We start from the raw sequence: 7,024 nt of genomic DNA, 5'->3' as shown, positions 1-7,024 counted from the left end.
TCCAATGAGTATGGAAGTGCATAACCAACCGACTTAGCGTAAGATTATCGCAAGTCTAACATAACCTCATATGGCGCCTTATTATATAAGGCAACAGTCCTTTCAGATATATATATATATATATATATATATATATATATATATATATATATGTATGTATATATATATATATATATATATATATATATATATATATATATTATATATATATATATATATATATATAATTGTTTTCATATACATCTAATCTTCTGGTCACTTTTTACCAGATAATATGTAATTGTAATAGCCACCGTGCCCTCCTAACTTCTCGAATTCTTTGTACCCAAAAAGAGCGAAGAATTCGAGAAGTTAAGAGGCCACTGGAGGTATTACAATTACACACACACACATTAATATTTATATAGTATATTACATACACAATATATATATATACATAAACACACATTTATATATATATATATATATATATATATATATATATATTATATATTATATATATATATATATATATATATAGTACCTATATATATATATACATCAAAGTATTTTATCCATCGTTAAATATTATCTGGGGTTGGTCTTGAATATTAGTTAGGTCTGATCTCAACTTGTGCTACAATTCGTCTTTGGCGCCAGTTGATGTGATATGGTGTCATCGATTTACGAAATCGCAGCTCATCTTGTGTCTATGAAAAGCACTCGGAAGACCTTCAGAGCACCAGAAAGGACAGCGTTGTCGAAGAGCACTCGAGGTGGACGCAGCGGGAGTGTCCCTAGTGTTGAGTTATTAGGTTGTCATACAGGTATGAATTCAAGTCCATATTTTGTAGTGTATTTATAGAACGAGGCGACGAGCGACCGACCTCATCGTGGACAGAGAGAAACCAGACAGAAATTCCTTTTTATATATATAATAAAGATAAGTATTCAAAAAAAAAAAAAAATAAAATAAAAAAACACTTCACAAACCAACGATCAAAGTCATCAACCAGCAAAATATTATTATTGTATGTAATCAGTAGTTTGGAGCAAATAAATTGTCACTACCATACACAATGAGTAAGGCAGTTAGTAGAGCAGGCGGTTGCTAATAGGTGATATTGTAATTCCCCATAGTTTTATAAGCAAGGTAACTATCTAATTTAAAAAGACTTCAACTAAGATTCATAAGATGATTGTTAAAATAATAAATGCAGATTCAATTATATCTCTTTTAACAATATGGTTACATAAAATGATCTCAGATGAATTTTCCCAGTGTATAGTGGTTAAAATCATTCATGGGTACAAACAAAGCACTTGCCAATTGACCTATTCGAACTGCACAACAATACCGTTTTATTCGGCAATACAGTTCTTTACCAGTTTGACCTGGGCATTTGTTACTACACCCAGCAATAGGAATCGTGTAAATACGGCCACTAATTTGTTTTGGGGAGTTACGAACAATAAAATTTTGCAGTGTTCCTGAATACTTGTAAACAAAATTAATCTTGAAAGTTTCCCGTGATTTTTGAATAAAAAAAAGAATTAAATTATATGGCAGTGTCAAAATATTTCTTCTCACGAAAGGCTCCCTATTGTTACGGGAAAAAAATGTTTTTAGCTTTCTGTAAAGGTTGGACTGAATATCCTTAATGCTCCTAAAAACATGCTACAGAAAACTGAACGTTTTACATTAACATTGTGATATGAATAATAGTGGACATAAGAACAAATACTGGAGTGTAGGTTTCCTGTGAAAATCAGTCAGTTTCTATCCCGCCAGTGAACTAAAACATCTAAAAAGGGTAATACAAAATTAGTTTCTTCTTCGACGGTGAATTCAGTAGGAGGTACTACCAAAGGATTTAATTAGTCGAAAAAATTGTTCCAATTTTCGCACAGGGGCCAAACACAGACTATGACATCAACGCATCGAAACCAAAGAACTTCCTTAGTCAAAGCGGCGGACAATATTTTTAATTAAAAAAATTCCATATATAGGTTGCTAGAATTGGGGAAAGGCATTCCAAATTTCTCAGGGTAATAATTTCCGTTAAATACAAACTTAAAGTCTTTAGCTCAATCTTATCAATTCTAAAATTCTGTCAGAATCTAAAGGCAAAATATGCTTTGTTAATTCGTCAGCTAAAAAGGCCAATAAATCGCCAACTTGGAAATTGGCAAATAGAGAAGTTACACCAAAACTGACCATTTTAAAGTCGCCATTTATGCGAGTATTACTCATTTTTTTAAAAAGAAAATCTTTATTCATATTAATATGTGATTGCGATAGTTTTCAGACAATTGGCATAAGAACCCGAAACAACCATTTAGATAGTTTATATGGAACACTGCAAACAGAAATGACTATTGGGCGGACAAGATGATTAACTTTGTGTTTTAATAAGACTATACATATACGGTAAAGCGGCCCGTTGCGACGAAAACTTTGATTTCAGCAACTTTTACTTTGAAGAGGCTTGAAAAAAAAAAAAAAAAAAAAGTGACCCGATCGCTCAGCATTCTTTCGGATATCAAAACTTGCGCTCTCGCTAGTAAAGCGAGCGTCATACACGCTATATTTCACGATCAACAACTCTCGATTTCAACCGTAAAACGGATACTTACGCATTATTTCTGCTCTACCGCAAAGTTTTGGCTTTCTCTCCCTGCTTCTGTTTTCCTAATTCCTAGGAACTTACATATTCCACGAAGCCGTCGGTCGCTTCGTTCTGAGTTAAACAAGTTCCTCATTGGACGAGCGGACTGTGTACTCGCCTATCATTCTGGTAGCCCGAGTTCGCTCCCAGCTGTCGTCAATGGGTGGGGAGTTGGGGGGGAGGGACCTCCACGTAAATAAAAATTGAATCCTTCGGGCCAACCCTCCCTAGGAGAGCTTGTTAATTAGCTCAGTGGTCTGGTTAAAGTAAGATATATATATTTTTTTTGAGTTAAACTGTTTCATGATAATAATACAGTTCTTATATTTGCATTTACACGAAACGAAGCTAAATTGGCCATGAACTTACCAATCGTTATTGCGTAAAAGAAACGACCATACAAAAAACAAACAAAACAAAAACAGACAAAAAAAAACTTGCTAAATTCGGATGCAAATTACTAAGGAGATAAATAAAGAGTTCATCGGAGGAATGTGTGTATATTTTCATTGTGTTCTTATACATATACGATATGGTGTACTAGGAATGATTTGAATATGGTTGGAAATGATATTGCTTAATAATAATATCAATAATTACAGGAGAGATTTATATTTAATGCATGGCAATAGAATAAAGATTAATTACGGTTTCTTTTTAGAAAAATTAGATTTTTGGAAGATGAGATTTATTTTAATTATCTTTTTTCTGAAAAATGAATAGGCTATAAATGTTTCTAATTGTAAATAATTTTCTCTTTGTTTATGTACAACTTTCGCTATGTAAATCTACTCTTATTGAAAGTCTTCAATAACAATAAAAATAAATCGGAGGATACACAGAACTCAAGAGCAGACCGGCCATGTTGATCTGTGAAATTTGAACCAGCCACTCCAAAAGGCAGTCATATATAAGTCGTCGACATATGGATGACAGTTAACAACAAATACATAAACATTGTAGAACTTACTGAAAATTCTTTTAAGAGAGCCTAAAACTATTAGTACATTTTATATTACATAATTAAAACAACAACAGTGGCAGGGTGTAGCTATAACAGACTAATACAGTGGTGCCATATTTCACACGAGGGAACATTTCTTCAGGCTTATCTGGGGCGATCTTAACCCTTCTGATCTATGACCTTGGGCCAGAGCTTTCAGTTTCGTGATATTTGCCAGTTTGAGCCTCAAAATATACACTATTTTTATTTTATATTATATTAATATATATATATATATAATATATTTATATATATATAATATATATATTATATTATATATATAATATATATATAGATGAGAGAGAGAGAGAGAGAGAGAGAGAGAGAGAGAGAGAGAGAGAGAGAGAGAATGTGGGCTGTAATAACTGATACGTGTAGTACACCTATTTCCCTAATTTGACGGAGGAAGACTGGTATCGTGACTTCCTTCAATAGCGTCGTGACTTGAATTAAGTGCCGTTAATGGACTCCACAAAACATATGAAGTTAGTTTTGAAGTCAAATGTTCTAAGGATTGATCATAAACCTCAAATATTTAAAAGCACCTGGGAATGAGGGTCTGACTTGAAGTATGTGGGTCGTAAAAAACGTACTGGATTGTAGCCTAGTGCATCACCAGTTTATTTAAATTTGGATTTATTCCGTGGATTGTTAACATAGTCGCGATATTTCGTTTGCTATTAAACTTGTCTTACGTTTGAGTCCTAAAGATCCTGAGCGTATAGAAAAACATTCCTGTTGAACGAGCAAAAATTCGAAAATGCACACAACCAGAAATAACGTACACCAGGAAGTAAACTGTTAGCCACACAAATAAGCGAAAACGAAAGTGACTAACAGACCCTACCTAGATGGGTGACTATCAAAGTAAGCCAGAAGACACTGGCACACTATTGTTTGTTTGTATGGTGTTTTTACGTTGCATGGAACCAGTGGTTATTCATCAACGGGACCAACGGCTTTACGTGACTTCCGAACAACGTCGAAAGTGAACTTCTATCACCAGAAATACACATCTCTCACACCTCAATAGAATGAACGAGAATCGAACTCGCGTCCACCGAGGTGGCAGGCCAAGACCATACCGATCACGCCACTCAGGCGCTTGGCTCACATTATTGTTACCGTGTGTGCAGGCGAGAGGTGGCGCAAAAACCTTCATCCCAAAAATCATTGCTTAATAAGTAGCAACACGCCTGCAACAAAAGTTTGAATGCAACAACAGTGCCGTGGAATGGTAAAAATAGATATGCGAACAAGATATAAGACATATTCATTTGAGTATATAAAGACACTTATCTAATGCAAAAGAAGTCAACCAGATGCTGGAATGACACAGTGATACGACAGTATGACATTCAATAAAGAGACAAAAATGCAGAAAATGAGGAATGTAAACTTAGACATTTCTAATAGGTTATAAGAAAAACACCGACATTTGATGGGTTCGGAATAAGCTGGCTTATGCCAGCACGGGCCCTTGCTGTTAGGCGGCCCGCGTGTGTGGTGACGTCTTGAGATGAGTCAGCAAAGTCTAAAAGTGACCTTGGGGTTAAGAGGCCAGAACTGTTGCGCTTTAACCGAGAACCATGAAAAGGAAGTCCCGCCATATAGAATGTTCCCCGGCACATTAAAGTAGAGCTCTACGATTTGCTTGCCAATTAATCTGGAAACCTTAACCTTTAATTGTTTTCTTATTATTAATAACAAAAACGATGGATCAGTTTTGCAGGAAAGATATCGGCTGAAAAATTTTTTTTTACTTATGGAAAGACATTCTTTTTTCCGTCTGCATCACTCTCTCTCTCTATTACATCTGGCTTCCTGAGCAAGGTAAGAGTTGTCAATTCCTGATCTACATAAATTTGCACTCAGGTATATAAAGTCTAAGGTACACTGGACCATTCCCAAGCTATAGTTACTAGCGGTTGATTTCCTGAATCCATGGAGACTGAAATGATCCCCATCTGTGATTTGAGGCCATATTAATAACTCCTCTTCCGTGACGTATTAACTGTTGCCTCGTAAATTGGCCTTTATGGGTTTTATATATTTATTTATGTTTTGGCAACTCAAGTCATTTTCATCCTGGAAATCAGTCTAGCCATCAGGCACATCACTCTGTACCACTCTTCATTCCTTTTCTTTTTTCATTATAAAGTTTTAGGACACTGACTGATCATATTCTACAAAATATCTTGGCCAAAAGTTTGGTAACTGATTTTGAAAAAAGACGTTAGTAACTACGACTAAGTCAGGATAAACATTTCAAGAGCATCTATTCGTTCATGCAAGTGGTACTAATTGAAACTATTGAAAACCATATTTTTTTCTAGTCCAAACTGGATGGTACTGGTCTGCCGGTTATTGAAATTAAGCTTCAAGATCGTTGTCGATTATGATGCGTGTCGAACATTTCAGCGTTTTGGATTTGCATATGAAATAACCATTCCATCTATTTAAAATGACTTGCCAACAGAGATGAACGAACATTTTTCACAAACTACCTTTATTATTTAACTAACGGACTGATTTTCTTGCAGAAAGCACAAGACAATGCTCATCAAGTTCATCATCTACTTCCTCCTGCTGTCTCCAAGGATCCTTGGTGCTGAAGCATCACTTACGGGAATGTACCGACAGGTGAGACGCGAATTCATTTTGTTACCTGCCAAACTGACAGTTCTAAGTTATTGAGAGCCACTCTTGTTAATCCATATGTCCAACAGGAGAAGGTTTAAGACTTTTTCCCAATATTCATTACAATTAAATCGCTAATTTAATATTCTATAATGTTATTGTCTGTTTCGCATTTGACTTTGAATTTGATACTGGGCACCAATGTATCTAATTTTGACAGAAAATCGTTAAAATTGCTCCATCTATCATCTCAAAATGCTTGATTATCATTAACATATCCCATCCGCATCACGCCTTTGGGTTTTAGCAGTTCAGAGGATGGGGCTTTAGTCCTGTCCTGGTGAAGGTAACTCCCAGGACCTTGGTGGAGTTCTTGAAGGGAATTCTTCTGCCGTTAACAATTACATCTGATGGTTTTTGGACAGACACTGATAATAGTTGAAATTTTGCTTGGCTGGTGGCTATTTTCCATTTTTTCTCATAATCATTGACTTTATTTATTTCCCTTGCTGTTTTTAGAGCTAGCATGTTTTTACTCCTTTTATTAGGGTACGTTATGATTTGTGTGTGGTCATCCGCAAATATAATCTGGTGACAGCCTACATCAGGGGGAGGGACATCTCTAGTATAGAAGTTAAAAGTATAGATGCCAACACACTCCCCTGGGGGACTCCACTAAGAATTGGGAACTCTGGACCTGAAATCCTTCCCATCTTTATTTGTGCTGTCCTAT

The sequence above is a fragment of the Macrobrachium nipponense genome, chromosome 23 (assembly GCF_015104395.2).
Source record: "Macrobrachium nipponense isolate FS-2020 chromosome 23, ASM1510439v2, whole genome shotgun sequence".
Lineage (NCBI taxonomy): Eukaryota > Metazoa > Arthropoda > Malacostraca > Decapoda > Palaemonidae > Macrobrachium > Macrobrachium nipponense.
The sequence above is the reverse complement of the archived record's forward strand: the minus strand, read 5'-3'. Positions refer to the sequence as shown.